This window comes from Panthera onca, chromosome A1 (assembly GCF_046562875.1).
Source record: "Panthera onca isolate mPanOnc1 chromosome A1, mPanOnc1 haplotype 2, whole genome shotgun sequence".
Lineage (NCBI taxonomy): Eukaryota > Metazoa > Chordata > Mammalia > Carnivora > Felidae > Panthera > Panthera onca.
This window is the reverse complement of record NC_138339.1, coordinates 140835389-140859456: the sequence shown is the minus strand read 5'-3', so window position 1 is coordinate 140859456 and position 24068 is coordinate 140835389. Positions and strand designations below refer to the sequence as shown.

The 24068-nt window shown below is 38.3% G+C and overlaps 1 pseudogene; it reads left to right on the top strand.

Annotated features, from left to right (window-relative positions):
- The first annotated feature begins 13879 nt into the window (after positions 1-13879).
- LOC132680453 (rho guanine nucleotide exchange factor 39 pseudogene) lies at positions 13880-24019 on the top strand (annotated as a pseudogene).
- Positions 24020-24068: the final 49 nt, after the last annotated feature.

The window sequence follows — 24068 nt, the reverse complement described above, 5'->3', positions numbered from 1 at the left end:
TGTTGACTGATGTGAAAATATAGGTGTAAAGAGAGGGTGGACATCCTGGCTTGAAGCTTTGAAATTGAGCTTGGTTTTTGTGTATTCCTACATGACTTGCCACATCTGAGTACAGTTTTCTTTCTTCACCTAATATTTGTCACGAATGAATTTGTGCATAGGCAAGTGCAAAATTTGTGTGAGGCTGAAAGAGTTCTCCAATATTTCAATCATTTGGAACAAATTTGCATTTTTGAAATAAGCATATGGTACAACTAACCATCCAACTTTATCACATGGTTTCTGATACTTGGCTCCAGTGGATGATATTGGAGAGCTACGAGCGAGGTCTATGTGGCAGCCAACAAACATGTTAGTTATCAATAACACCGAATATCCAGGTCCTGACAGTAATAACTTTCAGATGTATTATTTGAAAAAAATAAACAACTTAAAATTGAAGGGTAGCGAGTTGTTGTTAGAAATGAAGGAAAGAGTAAAGGCTCATAGGAGAGCTGATAGGGGTGAATGTGGTGGTGGATTATTAGCACAAGCTTTTCATGTGACTCTAAACTTGGAAAAACCAAAGGAAAGGAAAGGAAGTTGAGAATGAATAATTTAAAGGCAGTAGATTGGAAAAATTAAGAGTGCTGATGATATTAGATATTGCCAAGAAGATAACACACCTGGAGCTCTTCCATACCACCAAATGGAGTATAAACAGGTGTAAGCATTTTGGAAAACAATTTAGCATTAACTCACTCAACCAAGTATGTACATATACCATGGTCTTACAGCTCTTCCCTTAGGTATATTTACTAGAGAAAATTTGGGCCATAGGAACATGTGGCTTTTGTTTAATAGATGGATTTTCCTAGTCTGTAGAAGAATTTGTAAGTGATGAGAATTATAGCTTGATATTTGAAGTTTTTTAAAAAGTTTATTTATTTATTTCTTTAGAGAGAACACAAGCAGGGGAGGGGCAGAGAGAGGGAAGGAGGGAGAATCCCAAGCAGGCATCACTCTGTCAGCACAGAGCCCAGTGTGGGGCTTGAACCCACAAACTGGGAGATCATGACTTGAGCCGAAATCAAGAGTTGGGTGCTTAACCTACTGAGCCATCCAGGTGCCCCAGGCAGCTAGAACTTCTAGAGTGATGTTTCATGTTGGGAGATGGAACTCTGTGGTACCTCCAAAGCTCATTCAAAATGGTGACCATTTTGGATCTTAAGATACTCATCTCATGCTCTCTCTACAAAGGTTATAATATTCACTCTGAAACACTGTGCAGCTTTGGGAAAATACTAGGCTTCATTTTATAGTAGGTTCTTCATCACCCAGACCTCTCAATAGTCAAATTGTCATCAAGATGACACAATTGAACCCTTCATTTGCTGTATTTTGTCTGCACATTCTTCTTTGCTAATTGCTGACTTCACTCTATTATTTGTATCATGATTCTTTAATGTATTTTCGAAACCTTAGAGTTTGTGCCATATGATAGTCATATTGAATGGAATTCTAGAGTAGTAAAGCTGGAAGGAATCTTGGTCATAATTATGCCTAGCTTTTATTTTCTAGCTTATTGGGAAACTGAGGTCCTTAGAAACCAAATGATTGGTCAAAAATCAGAGCTTTGATTTAAACTTGATACTATGTTGTTCTAGCCTGTTTATTTTGCTGCATACCACAAGACCATGTTTCTGAGCATCAGTTTCCACAATTTTGTAATTATAGATAAAGAATTGAAAAGTTTTAAAAACTAATCAGACTAGGGATAATCCTGGAATATAATCTGAAAAGTCTTTGTGAATCACTCAGTAGACTGACCTTACTTGTATCATTTCTCATTTTTTTTCATAAACTGAATACTTCCACAAATGTGCTCAGTTAAGTCTTGCCTACATAAGTAGCTTGAGGTACCAGTTGAACTTCATCTTGAAAAGTCTCAGAATTACAAGTGATACTGCATTTTAGTGCTCTGTTTTGTGGTTACTTGCTAAATATTATGCTTTTGAAGATTTATCCTTCATCACTTCAGTCTTGATGCATTTAATAGTTTGCACTATGTCCCTATCATTCAAATATTAGGAAGGGAACAAATGAATACACTTACACCTTGCCTACACTTTGAACAGTGTATTTTGGAGTATTTCTATATTAATGCAAAGCAAGCTTTCTAATCCTTTTTTTTTTTTAACAGCTGTAGAGTATTCCATTATGTGGATGTAGCATTATGTATTTAACCAACACCTTGTTGGTGAACATTACTCTTTTTATAATCCGCTATAAAAAAAAAAAGCAGTGCCACTATGAATACTTGGTACAAACATCATTTTGCAAATATGTATTTATGACAAATTTCTAGAAGTTGAAATCCTGGGTCAAAATATAAAAGTTCTGCTAGACAGTGCTAAAATATCTTACACAAAGGTGGTTCTGTTTGTACCAATTTCTTCTTCTACCAACACGGAACAAATTGCATATGTGTTGAGCACAAAAGGCCAGTTGGCTAGACAACAAGACAGGAATCCTGGCTTTTGTGCTGTGGAGTTTTTAAGCAACATAATTGAGGGAGTGCCAGGCCTTAATCAGCCACATTTGAAACCTTGGGTCCAAGCCCTGTGTCACAGTAGCAGTATGTATGAACTGCCAGAGCTTGTCCTCTGTCCCTTTTCTGCTATTTCAGCATTTATTGATTGATGTCCGTCTCCTCGCATGATCAGGGGGATGGGGTCTGAGACCTGCGGTTGCAGCCTCATTGAACCTGTGGGCTGAGCTGCCCTCTCAGCTATGCCTAGGACTGGTTGCCTCAGGAATTTGGCAGGGGCTGGTTTCTGTAGAATTTTGCGGAAGCCAGCCTCTGTGAAATTGGCTGAGGCATGTTAACCCTTACGTCTTGTCCTGTTGCCTCAGGGCCTCACCAGTATTCTGGGTTGACCTGTAGTACTCCCTAAAGCTGAGGCTTTGTCCTCTTTATTTTCACTTCCTTTTCTGATTAACTAAAGTAGGATATCAGTGCTCAAATAGAGCCTCAAAGATTGGCCCTTGGGTTGCATCTATCTGAGCCCTGTATAGTGAGTCATTCGGATAACAATTGGAATAATTCAAGAACAAAACTAATTTTAGAGTGGTAGAGGCTTGCTTCTCCAAGATGAGACTTGCCACAATGCTCAGAATCTCCACGCATTTTTTTTTCTCTTGACATCATTTTGCATCAAGTAGGCTAATAGGTTAGTATTTATCATCGTATGTTCAATTGTTACGTGAACAATTCTATGGGATGAATAGAATGGGTAACTTGTGTACATCTGGTAGGGAATATATATATAGAGAGAGATAGCTCCTGAAGGAAAAGAAGTCCAATCCAAATGAGTGTGATTCATAGTTTGAGACCTTCCTAACAGCATCAAGTTTTGAAGGTGGCCTACCCTATTTGTGGCTTTTTTTCCCCCCTTCAATAAGAGGGACAAAAAGAAGCAATGAGATAAATAATTGAATCTTACAGAGAAAAGCTACCAAAAAAAGTACATATTAAAAGACATTTCTTGGGTCTCCTGGGTGGCTCAGTCCATTGAGCAGCCAACTCTTGATTTTGGCTCAAGTCGCGATCTCACAGTTCATGAAATTGAACCCCACGTCGGACTCTGCAACCAACAGCACAGAGCCTGCTTGGGATTCTCCCTCTCCCTCTCTCTCTCTGCCCCTTCCTTCCCTCAAAAAAAAAAACAAAAACAAAAACAAAAACAAAAAAAAACAACCAAAACCAAAACAAAACAAGACAAAAACTTAAAAATACATTTCTTCGCTATGTCACCATTTCTCACCTCATGTTTGTAGCTTTCTGCAAGATGCAGAGACTGGAATATTTCTTCACAGGGTAATTTTGGAAGTGCACAGGAAGTACAGCCATTCCTGTGCTACTGGAGAAAGAAATGTCAGGGGACTGCTGACTGACATAACAACGTCTTCCTTCTCTCCCACATTTCTTACAGGGCAAGTGCTAGGAAGGGAGGCTACCTGGGTTTCCAGTGATTCTAAAACAGGCAAAAGATGGAGGTACCAGCATTAACTGTTGGGATATCTCAGGAAGGCCCACCCTCATGGGATTCCAAGGGAACATTTGCAGGCACAGGGAAGAGATCCGCTCTGTCTCCCGCAGAATCGTTTAATTAGGACACACGGAGGAATTGCCAACATTGCTCTCAAAGGCCATCCACTGTCAATCACGCAAGAACTGCAGCAGGGATGACGGGGCAGAGTAAGCCAGGAGATGACGTGACACTCATTTGCACGTGGCTGAGGGGTGATCTTGATAATGCCTTTTATATACAGATATCAGAGCTTTAACTGTGTATTGCTTATCACAGACCACAGAAAATAGAGTCAAACAAATTTTTAAACCAGTAAACTACACTTGTTATAAGCAGCGTGATTTAAAAAGTTACTCTGCACAGATGACACAATTTCAAAGTTAAATAATTCCTTTTTTTTTTCTTCTGGATTTAACTTTGGAGTCTTAACTTGGATGACTGAAAGCTATTTCCATTTAACTGAAGGGTGAAATTACACTGCTTTGAGTTCATAACAGAGCGATGGGTTCAAAAAATTCTTAATGTATTTAGATAAGCAAAAAACCTAGGAGATCAAACACTTATTTATTATTCAGTCTGTATGTGGGTTTTCAGTTCATATATTTATGGCTTTTAGGTTACAGAATCCTGAGTTGCTGTTCCAAGATAGAAATAAAAATGTACTGAGATCTGTGAACGTTAGATCTTTTGATGTGTAAACAAACATTTGACTGGTAGTAGCTATGAGGGCTTAAGGCAAGAAATCAGTCTAGATAGAACCAGATTGATTCTAACTTTGATTGCTGTGAGTATTTCATAATATTATCTGTGTGGAATTTCATACTTTTGATAATAGAATTTATATCTATCTACATCATAAAACTGACTACTTTCTCTCTGGGAGAGAATATTCTGTGGACTATTTGCTTAATTGATATAGAGGGTGGATTTACATTTTCGTGGAAGTATCTCTGGCTATTTTGGGACTAGTTATAGAATACTTAAGTTTCATGATCACATAAGTTTCTTTTTTCCAACTCCAGTTAATAAACAGTATCTCACCCTAACATGAGGATTTAATGTTTTTAAAAATTTTTTTAATGTGGAATTTGTTTTGATTTTCACAACTTTGTGGGCTCAGCTTTATTCTGTACCTTTTACATCTGAGGAAAATGAAGTTCAAATTACTTATGAGACTGGTAGGACATCTGAAAATGGATTCACAAGGGTTCTTACTACTGGCGTTCAGTCTCTCAGACACAATGTGCCTCATATCTAAGGACTTTTGGGGAGTTTTCTGTCCCTGAACTGGTTCTTTGGTTTCTCCATGTGTGAACGACTTTGCTTTCACATCCTAGTTGCTTCTGGTTGGACAAGACTAGAAAATACCTTCTTAGAGTGTCCTGGGAGACTCTCTGATGCTTCCTGAGAGGTGAGAGTCATTATCAGGTATAATTAACTTCAACATCTTTTTGAGGAGGTGGTTAAAATTGTGTTGGAAGGAAATGATTTTAGTTGATAACTTGGAGAAGGTTTTTCATTTCAGATGGAGAAACAGCTGCCAGTGTTGAATTTTAGTTTTAAAGTACGCATCCGGACGAAATGGTGATTTAAATGTTTACTCAAATGAGCTTTGTTGTGAGATAGTACATGTAAAATACTCTAAAGCAATCACCATACTTTGGAGCCTGGGGTATAGCATTTGTCTCTAAATAATTAGATTTGTATCACAAACCTCTTGAATAAGACAACCTTGCTTAGGAAAGCTGATCATATAGTCTCAGTAAGTCCTGAGTTCTGGCCACTGTTGTTTGTCTCTGAAGACTTGTACTTCTTAGAGCCCTTCTTCCCAAATGGGAAGTAGGAGACCAGCCCGCTGGAAATACACAGTCATCAGGACTTTGATATCTCGATCTTGATCTGCTCTGCTGAGTCCTGGAAACTAAAAGTGGTGTGTGTGTTTATGTGTGTGTGTGTGGTGTGTATAGTTCTAACCATTCAAATTCCCATTTAAAGATGTGAGGCTATTTGAAGTGTGTATGCATTAAAATATTCATTTTTGAGTGTATGAATCACATTATGGGGCAGAAAAGCCTCAGATTTAATGAATAAGATTCATGTCATTGTCCTTAGGGAGTAAAACCTCATTTGACCCTGGGCAGAGGCCCATGCTCACCAGGCACCATGACTGGCACCAAAGAGGGATTTCAGTCCTGACTCATAAATCTGAGCCAATCCTCCGGCCACTACAGGCTCACTGGCAATGGCACATTTTGTATGGGCTTCAGCCCCTTTGACATAGGACAGCATCCCTCTATATAATTTTTTAGAATAGAACAACCTGAGCTATGTTCTCCAATGTGAAAATTAGAATCAAGTAAGTTTTTTTAAAACTTCATTCGATAACCTGTAGGAACACATAAAGAAGAAAAGTGTGAAAAGTGAGTTAGATCTAGTCATCTGCAAAGATGATTATGATATTATAAATAAAAATCATGGATCGCTTGTTGCAAAAATAAGATTTCTGTTCTCATGTCTTATGTGAGATACAAGCAAACCAACCCTAACTCAGCTAAATATTTTGTTCAGAAATGAACTCACACATTTTTGTGGCCTTGTGTGGGAAGGTCTGATTCACAACAAGCTAACTTTTTCATAAAAGGTTCATAACTAAAGCAACATGACTAAATCTTGGAAGTATGTTGAAGTCTCAGCTGTGGTGGTGAAACTCAGGGGGGTTGGGTGTAGAAGAGAGGGAACCATTTATCTATGAAATTATGTATCTATACCAAGAGCAATGAAGAAATATTGTAGAAGTTCCTGTGACTGTTCATTTCCTTGAGGGTGGCGATCTGAACTGACCTAAATTGTGTTTAGGTCCAGTGCATGAAAACATTTTGTGCTTGCTAACTCTCACTGCTCTGTTGGGTTTTTCAGTAGCAGACTCCATCACCCACAGGTGACTGGAAAACTCTGCTTATGTGGGATGACAGAGGAAGGAGTGAAATGGAATCTTGACACAGTGGTGAGGAACAAGCCTGCTATGCTTGGGCATTTCCTTTCCCTCAAGATAACAATCAGCATATATAATGGAGTAAGGAAACCCTAGGTAGAGAATAATTCTTTCTTTCCCAGCTTCTCAGCTACAGCTAAAAATTGTTCTTGATTTGATGCTCAAAAGTTTGGTTCAATTCAAATAAGCCATGAAACATTTTATGCAAATGGACAACTTAATTTTCCATCATCTGGCAGGATCCACAGTTTTGTGTTTGCTTTTTTGTTTGATGTATATATGTGTGTACATATTTATTATTGAAGTGTAGTTGACATATGATGTTCTATCAGTTTCAGGTATACAACTTAGTGATTCGATAATTCTCTACATTACTCAGTGCTCTCCATGATGAGGGTAGTCACCGTCTATTATCATGTAATATAAAGACTTGTTCTTTCTGTAAACTGTCCAGGGAAGAGTGTATGTTTATTTCTTGGGTTTAGCACATGTAGAAGTATTTAAAGAACCCTCTGCTCTTCCCCTGCTCTCTCTCTCTCTCTCTCTCTCTCTCAAAAAACAATGTTAAAAAATCTATTAAAAAAAAGAGCCTTGACAATTATTAATTAAAAAACATGTAGGAGTGCCTCAGTGGCTCTTTCGGTTGGGTGTCCAACTCTTGGTGTTGGCTCATGTCATGATCTCATGGTCATGGGATCAAGCCCCACACTGGGCTCTGCACTGAGCAGGGAGCCTTCTTTGGATTCTCTCTCTCTTCTTGTCTCTTCTCCTCCCCTACTTGCATGCGTGCACACGCTCTCTCTTTTAAAATATTTATTTTATAAATATTGTAAAAATGTCAATACTACCCAAAGCTATCTACACATTCAGTGCAATCCCAATCAAAATCGCACAGCATTCTTCTCGAAACTAGAACAAGCAATCCCAAAATTCATATGGAACCACAAAAGGCCCCGAATAGTGAAAGTAATTTTGAAGAAGAAGACCAAAGCAGGAGGCATCATAATCCCAGACTTTAACCTCTACTACAAAGCTGTCATCATCAAGACAGCATGGTATTGGCACAAAAACAGACACATAGACCAATGGAATAGAATAGAAACCCCAGAACTAGACCCACAAATGTATGGCCAACTAATCTTTGACAAAGCAGGAAAGAATATCCAGTGGAAAAAAGACAGTCTCTTTAACAAATGGTGCTGGGAGAACTGGACAGCAACACGCAGAAGATTGAAACTAGACCACTTTCTCACACCATTCACAAAAATAAACTCAAAATGGATAAAGGACCTGAATGTGAGACAGGAAACCATCAAATCCCTAGAGGAGAAAGCAGGAAAAAACCTCTCTGACCTCAGCCGTAGCAATTTCTTACTTGACACATCCCCAAAGGCAAGGGAATTAAAAGCAAAAGTGAACTACTGGGACCTTATGAAGATAAAAAGCTTCTGCACAGCAAAGGAAACAACCAACAAAACTGAAAGGCAACCAACGGAATGGGAAAAGATATTTGCAAATGACATATCGGGCAAAGGGCTAGTATCCAAAATCTGTAAAGAGCTCACCAAACTCCACACCCGAAAAACAAATAACCCAGTGAAGAAATGGGCAGAAAACATGAATAGACACTTCTCTAAAGAAGACATCCGGATGGCCAACAGGCACATGAAAAGATGCTCAACGTCGCTCCTCATCAGGGAAATACAAATCAAAACCACACTCAGATATCACCTCACGCCAGTCAGAGTGGCCAAAATGAAGAAATCAGGAGACTATAGATGCTGGAGAGGATGTGGAGAAACGGGAACCCTCTTGCACTGTTGGTGGGAATGCAAATTGGTGCAGCCACTCTGGAAAACAGTGTGGAGGTTCCTCAGAAAATTAAAAATAGACCTACCCTATGACCCAGCAATAGCACTGCTAGGAATTTACTCAAGGGATACAGGAGTACTGATGCATAGGAGCACTTGTACTCCAATGTTTATAGCAGCACTTTCAACAATAGCCAAATTATGGAAAGAGCCTAAATGTCCATCAACTGATGAACGGATAAAGAAATTGTGGTTTATATACACAATGGAGTACTACGTGGCAATGAGAAAGAATGAAATATGGCCCTTTGTAGCAACGTGGATGGAACTGGAGAGTGTGATGCTAAGTGAAATAAGCCATACAGAGAAAGACAGATACCATATGGTTTCACTCTTATGTGGATCCTGAGAAACTTAACAGAAACCCATGCGGGAGGGGAAGGAAAAAAAAAAAAGAGGTTAGAGTGGGAGAGAGCCAAAGCATAAGAGACTGTTAAAAACTGAGAACAAACTGAGGGTTGATGGGGGGTGGGAGGGAGGGGAGGGTGAGTGATGGGTATTGAGGAGGGCACCTTTTGGGATGAGCACTGGGTGTTGTATGGAAACCAATTTGAAAATAAACTTCATATATTGAAAAATAAAATTAAAATAAAATAAAATAAAATAAAATAAAATAAAATAAAATAATAAAATATTTATTTTAAAAAATGTATTCATTCATTCAATCAGTATTTAAGTGTCTTTTGTGTGATCGGCACTGAGGCTGACTCTAGTAAGTCAAGTTTCTACCTCCACAGAGATAGTGGAGAGGCAGACATTAAACACACACACACACACACACACACACACACACACACACACACCATACAATGGCATATCGACAGATGCTAGAATGGAGAAGTACTTAATGTGAGGTGAGTCTGCAGTAGACTATTTAACCTAGTTCTGGAAGTCAGGGGAGGCTCATCTGTGGAAGTGGTCTTCAAGTTGCATGCTGAGGACAAGGTGGAATCATCCTGCAGCCAGGAGAGGAAAGCAGAGATACCAGCTGTGGAAGGACAAGTTGGGGGAGGGCACTTGGGAGGACTGCAGGATAGAATAGGCTGTGGTTGTATTGAATTTATTTGGCATTTTAAAACCGTCTTGGTTTAAGAGGAGTATACAGCAAGTTCTGTGGATATCCTCAACATTGAAGAAAAAGTAGAAACTATTGAGTTTTCAACCTGTCTTTTATCCCAATGATATCATTTTATATTTCTTTATTTCAAGATTTTAAGTTCCTGGAATACCAGCTATACAGAATATATATATATGTGTGTGTGTATATATATATACATATATATATATATACACACATATATATACACACACATATATATATGTATATGTATATATGTGTGTGTATATATATATATATATATATATACATATATATATATATATATATCGTCAGCTTATGTTTACTACTCAGAAAAAGCAGCACATCCAGGATAAATTATGTCCTCAAAAAGGCCTGAGTTAAATAAGTACACGTTAGTTTCAGTTTATACATATGTTTCCATAGTTTTAGGTATTCGTATCTTATTATATACCATTTGAAAAGCAGAGTTATCAAGAGAAAGTTATAGTGATCTTTTAATGCATTTAAGTTTGGAATGTATAATCACTGGAAAAGAAATTATTTGAAAATTTTAATACATGTCAGTCGTTACTGATTCATAGTGCTGCTAATAAGGAATGAGCATGCCTATCACCAAACTATTTCAAATCTACCAAGCCTCAACATCTTTCAACAGTATTGTGTTAACTTCAAGATTCCAAAAAAGAATGAATGTACAAACAGATTGTGAATTCCTAGATGATGCATCTGTTGTTATAATGAGCCATGGCTTGGCTAACTTATTCTTGTATTAGATTATTTTTAAAAAGAGAGAGATGGAATTCTGTGCGATGTGGTAACTGTATTAAAGTATTTCAAACTTTTCTCTGCCCATGTCTTGGTTTAAGTCTGGAGTCTGTGCATTGTTTCAGTGAGTTTGGTTTGAGAAAGAACACATTTGGCCTCAAGAGACTTTTTAAGTCTTGCTGCTTTATAGTAGCCAAGCATTCATCTTTCTGATTAGATTTGACATCAGTGAGCCACTATTCCATGTATGCTTCAAAATACAAAAGAAGACTTGTACAAGGAAATATTTCTACTTTTTAAAAGGGTACTGAGAAGTTTTGAAATAAGTATGAACTTCTATCTATGCATAAGGCACTGAGCGTGAGGATTTTTTTAAACCACTCTTTTAAAAAAATTTTTTTAATTTATTTTAGGAAGGAGAGACTGTAAGTGGAGGAGGGGCAGAGAGAGAGAGAGAGAGAGAGAGAGAGAGCAAGAGAGAGAGAATTCCTAGCAGGCTCTGTGCTGCCAGTGCCGAACCTGACATGGGGCGCAAACTTATGACACCATGAGATCATGACCTGAGCCGAAACCAAGAGTCAGACGTTCAACCGACTGAGCCACCCAGGTGCCCCCATTAACAGGATTTTTAAATATATCCTTCTGTAATCTTTACTTGGGGCAGATGCATTGTTCATAAAACTCTACCGTATGAAGTCTGGCGTAGCATGGTTATGATGGTCATGACTAAGCATTTATTTTTACTATATGTTTACTGTATGTTAAACAATGTTAGTGATGCTTCATGATCCTCAACTGCCTCATTATGTGTCCCATTTCAGAGATAAGTCAGGAGGCACAGGGCATTAAAGTGATTGTACAAGGTTGCATAGTACATCTGGAACGTTGGCTCCAGAGTCAATACCTTTAACTGTCCATTTATAAATAAATGCATAACCACATTTCTCCAACTTATCCACTTAAACAATAATGTTGGTCACTTCACTAGTTTAACCCTTCATTGGCAGCTCATTTGGCCTGGGACACAGTTATGGTTATTAAAAAGAAATAAAAACATTTCATAATTAAGTCACACACCAGTATCATGTCTTATCAAATATAGCAGAATGATGGACGGCCTATAAATGCAGATTTCTGGGCCCATCCTGAACAACAGAACTGTGTGGCAGAGGGACAGGCCCTAGCATCTATCTAGCAGCATTTCAACACCCTTTTCTGGTTTTCTCCTTCATAAACACAGAGCCATGCCACCCACATGCAAGGTGTAGTGACCTTGAATTTCAGCGACCATGCAGTGAAGACCTCAAGCATTTGTATTTGAGATTTCCAAAGCTCAGAATGCCTTTTTCTTTGTCTACATGTCTTCTTTAAAACCCAGTTCAGATGTGGGTCCCCTGCAAAAGCATTCTCTGACCTCTCCAGGCAGAGTGCACCTCTCTCTCTCTCTCTCTCTCTCTCTCTCTCTTTTAACCTATCTCTGTTCTGTGTGCATGCATTATTAAACCTTCACTGTTATTTATTGACTTTTCTATCTCCCTTCCCAGAGAGACAATCTTGAAGGAAATTTGTCAGAGATAGATTTCTCTTGTAGTTCTTCCTATGTCATCTTTCTCAGTCTCTAGTTTTGCCATCATCTGTACACGTTCTTTGCTGGTCCAAACTGGTTTCTATTGGTTCTGATTTGTCCCCAACAGACCGTACTGGGCACTGCTTCTATCAGGTCTATATACCTGTTGGCAGAATTTTTAATTCTTGGCTTTGTGTAATGTTCAGATTTAAACTAAATAATAACAGCAAATTTGTAAATTCCTTGAAATTCTAAGATCCTCACATGTCTTAAGTCAGTGCTTCTCAAACTGTCGGATGCCACGTGTGAAAATTTTATTAAAAATGCATATTCTGGGACAGGGCCTAAGTCCTGCGTTTCTCACAGGCTGTAGGTAGGGCCTATGCTGCTGGTCTGTTGGCCCTCTGAATACTAAGGTAGCAATCACAGATATGGTGATAACGGGGTAAATATTAAAGTGTACCCCATTTTTCCAGATCAGAAGAGTAAAGCAAAGAGAGATTAAATACGTAGACAAAGTAGAAAGTGTATAAGTGTCATCATGAGGATCGGACACAGGTCTAGAGTAGGCTCTAGCCACCCCTTACATAGCCTCTAGAGAATGTAGATTTGCCTCCCACATATATACAACTTTGGCTCTTCCTGCTCCTAGATGCTATGGCATTTATCCATATGAATTTAGAAGGTAGGGGAGTGATAGCACTTTCCTCTTTGCAAAATGGCCTAGTACAGTTTCCTGGGAATGCTGTTCCTCTCCTTAGAAGGGATGGTGAGGGGCAGGAGGAAGGAGAGGTGTAGATCAGTGGTTTCCATATGGTCACAGCTCACATGGTTCTTTCATCACATTTCACATGAAGGAAATTAAAATCCAAATAGACTTTGTTTCTGTCTTTTTCTGTAAGGGTTGCTGATTACAGGATCTACTTACTCTAATGCGTGAGAATATTGATCATTTGGGTCCACTGAGTTCAGAAATTTCTGTGCAAGAATATCTAAAAGTGTCCAATTAAAAAAATATTTCTAGACACATAATTAAATGAACTGTAGCCAAGATCACTAAACTGAGTGTATGTATATACATGAATGATTTCTGAAAGTAAATATACCAAAATACAATTGGTATTTATATAGAACACTTGGTATTGATGTATGGTTCTATCATTTATTCTAATCCTGCCTGAGCAGAGGACTGGAGAAAGTTTCCTAACTGGGGCACTTAAAAAAAAAATAGTGATTTCCCCTGCCCCCAATGCTACTGAACAAAATTGCTGGGCATGGAACCCAAGAATCTCTAGATGTAAAATGCTGCCTAGGTGATTCTTATGATCATTTCAGTTTGACCAACAGTCTTAAACCATTCCGGCTTTTGGCAGAAAGAGAACAACTATTTCAGTATCTTTCAGTGCATTAATCAAAGGAGTGTCTCTCAGGTTATTTCCTGGACCATATCATGTGTCGCTGTTGGCTGCAGCTGCTTAGGGCTTTGCCATTTAACTATTTCATGCCTGTTAGGTTTGGGCACGTTTGTGCATGACTGTGATGGAGGCGCTTCACACTTCTGAAGCTTATTTGCAGAAATACTGTCTGTTGGAAATCAAACGATGCTGCAGTGGTAAAACAAATCACTCCAACACGATGGATCAGATCTTTGAGACACTGCTACAAGTGTTAAATAAGTTGTTGAAGACATGCCAAGTAGCGAATGAGAAAACAGTTGCTGGTTTGAGAAATATTTTGGAAGTGTCTGGTAATTCAAATTTAGCAGGGAAGGTAATTTTACTTATTGAACAAAAGTGATTTATAAATAATCCTGGAAAATTAAGCAGCTGGACTAGCGCAGGACTTGCATATGTTATGATTTTTAAATGATTCCAAAGCTGACCTAAAATAAATCTGAGCAATTTGAAATAATTTTATTTACCAGTGGAACCTCACTCCCTCACTTGCTTACAAGAACTTCATGTGTTTGCTTAGTTTCTGCATAAAATGGATTATCATTCTACTGAAATACTCTTTATTTTCTCTGTAAAAAAGGACCACGTCTGACATTTAGGCATCTGAAGTCTCTTACACAACTTACTAATTTATTTTATTTTTTAAGTGTTTATTTATTTTGAGAAAGAGAGCATGAGCAGAGGAGGGGGGAGAGAGAGAGAGAGAGAATCCCAAGCAGGCTGCATGTTCATTTCAGAGCCTGACACGGGGCTTAATCTCATGACTGTTGAGATCATGACCTGAACCGTTAGCAAGAGTCAGAAGCTCAACCGACTGCACCACCCAGGAGTCCCTAAACTTTCTTCAGATAAACAAACACTAGGTATTGTGAAAGTGACAAAAAGCAAGTTCCTAGAAAGTGATCGTCTTGCTTTCCAACACCACAGCCATGGGGATAGTTACTTGATTTAAGATCATGAGCCCTCTGAATTTCCGGAACTTGTTCAAAGGAAAAGTGTAGAAAATCCGTCTTGAGCCATGAGACAGCAACACTGGAGGAGTGTGTTTGGTGTAGTGAAGCTGAAGTAGGAGTTTAAAAAGAACCGTCACAAAAGTAGAATTAGAATTGAGAAGATAATTTGGGGGGCTTCTGGAAACTGCAAAAGGAAGTAATAAATTGATTCCTTATTCTCTGGTCACTCAAGAAGGGGAAATAGATAATTTAAAAAAATTCGTAGTTTTAACTTTTTGGCTACAATAATATTTTTCTGCTAATAAAGACAGCATTTTGGCTAGTGCTTCAAGAACTTCAAGTTGCAAACCTTAAGAATGTGTGAAAGGGGTCTGTATAAAATTGAAGGCAAAGTGAAGAGTCCTTGGAGAGCAATTGTCATGCCTCTTCGTCGTATATTCTCCCTAGGCCTCTAGAGTTTTCAGTGTTTGTTGCACAATAAATATGTCTTAAAGGAATAAACAATGTGAGTAGAAGTATGCTCTTTTGTGCATCATCTCCCCTGAGTTCTGAGTTGTTTTGAAGTGATCTAACATTTTTATTTAACATGAAATTTATTCTAGTACTTATAGTACATACATATATATGTATATATAGTATTTATATTTGAAGTTGATGCTTCTTTTCCAGAATATGAAACATGGTACATAGGGAGGAAGAATAAACTTGCAGTGTCTAAGTCACTTCCTATTGAAACTTCCTCCTTTCCTGTGAGGCTCACAAGATCACATGGCTAAAATCTTTTATTGCTTTTCCATTTTAGTTTAATTGCTGCACTGAAATGGTTTGTGAATTCTTTTGGGAAATTCTTAGACTCGTACATACCTTTGTTTAAACATGCGTAATATAAAGGACTTCAATAATGTTTAGGTGTCCAGGGACACGGTGCTGGAGGAGGAGTCAATATATCTGTGTACAAAAGTAGTATGGGTTGGTAAGTATTTAGTTTTCCTAATGAATTGTCTGGAAGCTGTTTTGATGATAGAAACCAGCAGATGGGGTCTTTTCTCAACAGGGGAAAAACAAAAGATACCTCTTTAACCTTTAGTCGGTGTTAGGTATTTAGTCTTGGTGCTATGTATTTAGCATGGAGAGCTTTTGAATTAGTACATTATGTATATTTTTGTATTGTAATTGGAATCAGGAAAAGGTAAATTGATGAAAGCTTTGGGTTACCACCCTATTGATAATGTACAAAACCCCCATATTGATCATTAGTACTGCTTTTAAAAAGGCACATATTTCACCCAGGATATGGCTAAAGTGGCTACATGGCTGTAAGACATATTTTACTCTCCATCTTCTGTTTTCCATTTGTTGGAAGAAAAATTAATCAGTACAGCAACTTGGGACATAGTATCTTCCAATTTCTAGAAGTAAAACATTAAAAAATATATTAAAATCATATAAAATGTAGATTGAATATATATAAAGTCATGTAGCAAAGAAAATGATTATATTAAGTATGTTAGTCTATCTTTATGCAAGAATTTATATTTTAAGTTAATATTTGTTATAAATTTTTTCAGAGCTCATTACTATGGTCTGAGGAAAATGAAGAAATGAGATACCTATTTCTTTAAAAAAATTTTTTTTAATGTTTATTCATCTTTGAGAGACAGAGAGAGACAGAGCATGAGCGGGGAAGGGGAAGAGAGAGGGAGACACAGAATCTGAAGCAGGCTTCAGGCTCTGAGCTGTTATTACAGAGCCTGACATGAGGCTCGAACTCACGAGATGCGGGATCATGACCTGAGCCGAAGTCGGAGGCTCATCCAACTGAGCCACCCAGGCACCCCAGATACCTATTTCTTAATACAATTGGAAGAGACTTCAACAATGAACCTAAGTTATTTTTTTTTGTTTTTGTTTTTGTTTTTATTTATTTATTTTTTTAAGCATTACTGTATTTTTTTAAGCATAAGGACATTGAAGAGCTGATCATTACCGACCTAGAATTTGTTCCCTTTCTTTGAAGTTAACGTTCCAGAGTAGATAGGAAGGCTTTGGTAGGTCTCCCTTGTCATGAAGTTAAGAAGAAACTTTTCAGTTAAAAAAAAAAAAAAGAAAAAAAGCAGAGCAGGTATTGCTTTAAAGTATAAGTGAGCACTTAATATCAACTGAGAAATGTATGTTATGATTTATCAGAATGTGTCTGCTACCATTGTATGTTTTAATCTCTGGTCGTTAATTTTTGATTTTTAAAAACTATTTGCCACACCTACAATATTGGCTGTGGTTTGTGCCTATAAATTACATGCTCAATAAATTTAATGGTGAAATCTGATTACTCCTATGAATCAAGTTTTGTTCAGAGATGGCTTTTGTTTTAGGAAGCTGTACTTGACCACACGTAGCACTGTGTGCAAAATAAATGGACTGATTCTGCTGCAGTGTAGACATAGTGCGATTTCTGGATAAATTGGTAAGCACTGGTTCCAGAAGTCTTATTCCCATTTGATTAGAAAACTTCAGGTGTCCTGTTTGAGTATTGTTCTCTGTATTATAGCTCTGTGGGTTGACAATAGACAGGAAGGACCTAGGCACAAGCCATGATTATGGATTAAAAAAAAAATGTATGGAGTTGACTACTTGGCTCCGTCGATGAAGCATCTGACTCTTGATCTCAGCTCAGTTCTTGTTGTCAGGGTTGTGAGTTTAAGCCCCATGTTGGGCTCTGGGCTGGACATGGAGCCTAATTAAAAATTAAAAAAAAAATGTATGAGCTAGGTGGGTGATGGGCATTAAGGAAGGCACTTGTTGGGATGAACATTGGGTGTTTTGGGTAAGTGATGAATCTACTCCTGAAACCAATACTATATGGAATGTTAACTAAGTTGAATTTAAATAAATAAGTAAATAAAATGTATGCGACAAAGAAAGCATAATGAAGCAGAGTGTTTATTGTCTGTGTTTACTTTGCTACCACTCATACCCACCCTTGTAGGGAAATTTATAATGTTTATAACATATGTTTTTTGCCCTTGTCATGTCATTTGCTGCTTCTAATCTCCATATTGCCCACTGGGTGTTATGTTCTTTTAAAACAGGAATTGAAAACCCAAGCTAAAAGGAATAACCAACATGGCAGCATGCCAAGTGCTGAATGCTGCATTAGGCTGCTGCAAACGAAGACATTTTAATAAGTAAAAGATAGCAGCAAGACTGCCAGTACTCCTTTGCCAGAAAAGCCAGAGGGTAGGTGAAGAGTATAGGAAGGAGGTTTAAAAGTATTCGATAGAAATTAAATTGGGAGACACATGAGACAATTCTAAGTGGTCTCCTGGGGATATGAAGAAATTAAAGCAATTAAACAATCTGGTAACACAGAGTACAAACCAAATAGGATCTCTCGCATTCTCTTTTTTATAACTTCACATTAGATGGTAGTTTATGTCTTCCAAGGTTATACTCATGCACTGTTGAGGCAGTCTCTTAGTGGCAGTGCTCTGGTTAATGATCTGCCTCCATATGCTCTGTCCATCGCTCCCTTTATTTAATACCTCCCTTTATAACTCACTCCCTCATCCATTCTGTACACTAATTCCAGATTAATTTTGTCTTACCAAATGTGGTACATTCTACTGGTTGTCTATTCAATAGCCAGTGCTCCCCACCCCCTGCTTTTTTTTTTTTTTTTTTTTAACTAATAGACCCATGGTTGAGCAACAGTAAAATGCCCAATGTCTAAATCATGACAGGTCAGGTCTAATATTGGTGGCCTGTTCTCCTTTGCCAACGTTCAGTCTAGGGTGGGTGTGTAGCCACGTTTTGGCCAGAGAGATGTAGTCACACTTGGGCTGGGAACTTTGGGACTGTATTTTCTTCCTTGAGAAGGAGAATGCTGCATAAAGGGGAGTTGGTTATTATGATGCATAAGGATAGGAAGCCGTGAGACAGATGTCACCATATCAAGGTTCAGAGAGTAGAAGGATGTTAACAGCTTAAGGTTTGGAAATGCCTCCATCTGGACTCTCATGTAAGAATAGTTAAGAGTGTGACGCTTAACCCACTGAACCACCCAGGCACTCCCAGATATTTATATCTCTGTTGTTCTTTGTCTCTTCCTGTATATTGAAGTTGCCATATTGGTCACTTTCCTTCAGTTTGAATAACATGAATTTGCTTCATGTTTTTTTTTTTATCTAAAAATTTTTTTCTTATCACATTCATATTTGAAGCATATTTTCACTTGATATAAATTTCTGGGTTGACAAGTTTTTTTTTTAACTATTAAGATTATGTTCTTTTTGGTCTGCACTGCCTGATTAGAAATCAGTCATCACTTGGGAGCACCTGGTTGGCTCAGTTGGTTAAGCATCTGACTCTTGATTTTGTCTCATGGTTCGTGAGTTCGAGTCCCAAGTTGGGCTCTGTGCTGAGGGTGCAGAGACTGCTTTGGATTTTCTCTCTCCCTCTCCCTCTGCCCCTCCTCTCTTCTCTCTCTCTCTCTTCCTCTCAAAAATAAATAAGTAAACATTAAAAAAAGTCAATTGTCATTTGTTTCATTGCTCTTGCATGTGTTGTTTTTCTTGCTGCTCTCAAGATTTTACCTTGATTTATCATTTTCAGCTGTTAGAAGGTAACATATCCAAATGTGTTTTATTTCTATACATTCTTTCTGAGATTTGCTGGCCTTCCTGGATCTTGGTATTTATTTATTTATTTATTTACCAAATTATGGTGAGTTTGAGCCCTCATTTCTTCAAGCATTTTTTCTTTTCCCTTGTCCTTCTATCTGGGACCATTTATATATATATATATATATATATATATATATATATATATATATATATATATATATATATTTAATGTTTTATACTTATATTTCTATTTTACCATTTATGTTTATGTTTTACCACTTAATTTTGACTCATGCATCTTTGAGTCTCTATTTTTTTCTTTTTCTTCTGTTGTTTCCAAGCTGTTGTTAACCCATTCACTCACCCCCTTTTGCTTTTAAAATATTTTACTTTTCAGGGTGCCTGGGTGGCTCAGTTGGTTAAGCATCTGACTTCGGCTCAGGTCATATCTCACGGTCCATGAATTCGAGCCCCGTGTCGGGCTCTGTGCTGACAGCTCAGAGCCTGGAGCCTGCTTCAGATTCTGTGTCTCCCTCTCTCTGCCCCTCCCCTGCTCACACTCTGTCTGTCTCTCTCTCTCTCTCAAAAATAAATAAACATTTAAAAAAATTCAAATATTTTACTTTTCAGGTTCATCTGTTTATTTATTATGAACACACATTCATTTAAGTCTCTGGACATATGTAAATACATACACACCTCATCTACTGATTCCAACATCTAGGCTTTCTTGTGGTCAGTTTCTGTTGCCTTTCTCTGGGAAGTGCTTAGTTTCATTCTTGCAAGCATCCCCTTACTGGTAACCATGCTTATAAAAAGCTACGTTAGAGTGAGTCTGTATTACCTATTATTCTAGGATCAGTAAGTGACTTCCTGGGAGTCAGGCAAAGTACCAAGTGTTCAGCAGAGACTTTCCGTTCTTGCTGGACCTCTGTGTCTCCTAGACAGCACAGGTGCTAAAATGTCCAGCTAGCTTACGGCTAGCATCTGTTCTCTTCCAGACCTTCCAGAGTCTCACTCACAATACACACAGCATAGTATTTGACCAGCAAAGTAAGAGGAACTCCATGTAGATTCTGGGAGTTGTCTTCTATTCACCTCCCTTTTGTTTTCTATTCTAATCCACAACCTCCAGTCAGTTTAATGATTTATATCGCCTATCTGTATTTCCTCAGTTTAGAAAGACTATCGTGGTCTGTTTGTCCCTGGCTTTCCTGTGTTCTAGAAAGTGCCTGTACACACTAAGCCACGGATGTTGTGGATCTTACTCCATGTATTCCCAGACTCTCAAAACCTGCAATTCTTTGTCCCTTTTGTCCACTTTTGGCAAACAATTGCCTCATTAAACTTTCTGTTTTATTTTTGAAGAGCTAGGCTAGTACTGGTCATACCATCATGGCTAGGACCAATGTCAAATTATATTGTCATGATTCTACATAGGCTACAAAGCTTTGGGGAAACCCTAAATAATTTTATTTCTTAAAATCTAGGCTCCTTCCTTTAATTATCTTTCTCTATGTGTTTAACATAGAGATATAAAACAATAATTTATTAATGAGAACGTGATCTAATAGCATCTTATATGCTATTTGAGTATGACATAAAGTTTTTCCAAGTTAAACATGGATGACCCACATTTGGGTTCTGGAATCACTCTCTATGTGTATTTTAGGGGAATAGATTATGTTAATACCATAACTATACTACTATTGTTAGAAAGACAAATATGTCTGTGCTTGTTGAGCGCATCTTTAGGGCATAATAAACAGAGAGCCTGGGTGACTCAGGTAATTAAGCGTCTGATTCTTGATTTTGGCTCAGGTCATGATTTCATGGTTTCATGGGGTCAAGCCCATGTCAGGCTCCGTGCTGAGTGTGAAGCATGGTTGGGATTCTCTCTCTATATATATACTCTTCTCTCCTCTCTCAAAATAAATAACATTAAAAACAAAACAAAACAAAAAAAACAGGTAATAAACTAGATCAGACAAAAATGTGTGTGAATATATATGTAAACATGTGTGCATGTGTACTTGGACATACCTAGTTCTAACTGTATAAGCGCTAATAAAGATTTCTTTCTGCTTACCAAATTTAAATATGCCCATGTCCTTGCCTGCCCACTAGTAAAATATCTCTCCTTCTTGCATCATATCTTCCCTGCTTCACCTCAGGTACATGATCATTTATTTGAACTTTCGAGGTCCAAATTGTGTAGTAGTATGCACACCTTATACTTCTTTACATATTAATGTATAACTAATAACAGTTGATTTTTAGAACAGAGGATATTACTTAAACATGTCTGCTCTTCTCCTTTATCTCTACCCATTCTGTATCATCCTAATAATCTTGGCTTGGTTCTCAACAACTTTTAATAGTGACTTTTCACCTGGAAATTGAATTTATGACCTGAATCCCATTAAGAAGTTATGCTGGTAAATTATAGCAGTCATATTGTTAGCTGTTTTTTATTTTTCCACTTTTCGATATTCTATTACTTTTTGGCCACAATTGTGCTTAAGAACTCTAGCTGTCAAGAAATATTTTATGAATTCTATACTAAATTCCTCCTGGGACATTTTAAATCTTTGCACATATAATCCAAAATCTCATTATTATGAACATCATTCAGCTTATTTAAGTACTGAACAAAATGGTCTTAAATGAACTCAGTCTTCATCCTTTTTAAAAGAGCTATGAGCAAGCATTAAAAGAACCCCGAAGAGAAACACAGTGACTAATTCAATAAAATCCATCACATCCAGAAATCCTTGCAACCAGGAATTCAAAGCACATTTTTATTATTAAGCTTCATTCCTTTAAAAATAGCAAACTATGAAAGCTGAGTCTCTAGAGACTGAAGGCTTCAGTTGGAATTCTGGTGCTGTCACTTATCTCCTGTCAATACTGGGCAAGTTACTTAACATCTCTGCACCTCATTTTCTACATGTTAAAGATGAGAACAACAATGTACCTATCTCCTTGGATTATTCTGAGGGTGAAATGGATAATAAATGTAAAATAAGTTGAGAAAAATCCCGGTAACTTCATAAACATGTAATAGATTCAAATTATTAACAAGCATGGGTTATGGACACATTTAATAATTATTATTTACTGACCCATCCTAAATATATTATTAACTATCTTTATATCTTTAGGCACATGTCTGGCTCCCCAAAATAGTTTCTTATATATGAAACACTAAGTCGAGCGTTTTCTAGGTTATATAATCCTTATAATGCTGTATTTTATTTTTTGCATAAAAATAACCAGAATTCAAGGAGTTTAAATATGTTCAGTTTCCTCTTCTGGTAATGCAAAAGTAGTTATTTTTTACCAGTAGTTCCGAAGTGTGGCAATAGTCTCCCGAGGGGATATTTGGCAATGTCTGGAGACATTTTTGGTCGTCAGAACTGGGGAAGTGATACTGGCGCCCAGTGGATAGAGGTGGGCAAGCTGCTGCCATCCTGTAGTGCATCCGACTGTCCTCCACAATGAAGTGTCTGACCCAAAATGTCAAGAGTGCCGAGATTGAGAAACTCTGTTTTAGACTAAATCTACTGAGAAAAATCTGCACACACGTTTAAAAAAAAATGTTTAGAAGTGAGAAAGCTATCTAGGAAGCAAGAATTTCTGGATTAGAGCACTGACCCCTCAGCCCAGCAGGAGAGGCCAGGTGCTATAGCAGTGTGCGCTTGGGAGCCGAAATGTGCCTGCATTGCCTGGGAGCTGATGGAGACCGAGGGTACTACCAGGAACAGCCAGAGCTGGTGGTGGCCATGTATTTCATGGGAATTCCAAGAGCCAAGGGCACTCTACAACTAGCAAAGCACCAGGCCCACTCTGGGTCCTGGGAACTCATTTATGACACCAGCCAAGAGCTGCTTCCCTACCTCCAAAGTAGGGCACTGGGGACAGGGGCTGGAAGGCTTCTGCCCCCACCTAGAGCTCTACTCTCAATTTGCTGCCAACATGTAGAGGTCCTGGACCACCCTGCAAGAACAACTTAGAGAAAAATGTTTCTGGAGATTTGTGCAACTTCAGGAAGTCAGCCCTGAATTTGTGAGCCTTCATCTTCAGGACCTGCTCCCTCAGCCTCTGCAGAGGCTCCAGCAGCAGGAGATTCTTGTCATGGCTTTGGCTGAAAACACAGATCCCAATAGCCCTGACCACCAAGGGACTCACCAGGGTTGCCTGGCTCACTGAAACTGTGCAGAAAATCCACAGCTTTGGTCAGAAACAGAAGAATGAGCAGCACCTCTAGTTTGGCCAGTGACTGCCAGGAAGAGGGGCTTACCTCAGGTGGCTGGTTCGTACTCCATGCTTGGCTGTTGATAGTGCCTCCCATGGGGAACTTTGCTGAAATGTTCTTCCTCTTCTCTCATGTGCTCCTCATGTCCAAATTTCGACACCCCACTGCACCTGCTGCAGAGTAGCACCTTTGCCTGCCATGCCCTCTACCCCATGGCCCTGCGTCAATGCCACAGGGTCTTTGGCCACTCAGGAGGTCCTTGTGGTAGACTGCTCAGCCTGTCCTTTCCCCCATGAGAAGTTACTGCTTATGTCCACAGACCAGGAGAGCTGTTGTTCTGGCACCACAGTTTTACTTGGGCCATCAGTGGCCAGAAGAACTAGAGAAATCACAAATTCCAGGGTACTTGAGGGATAGGTCAGAGTCAGGAGT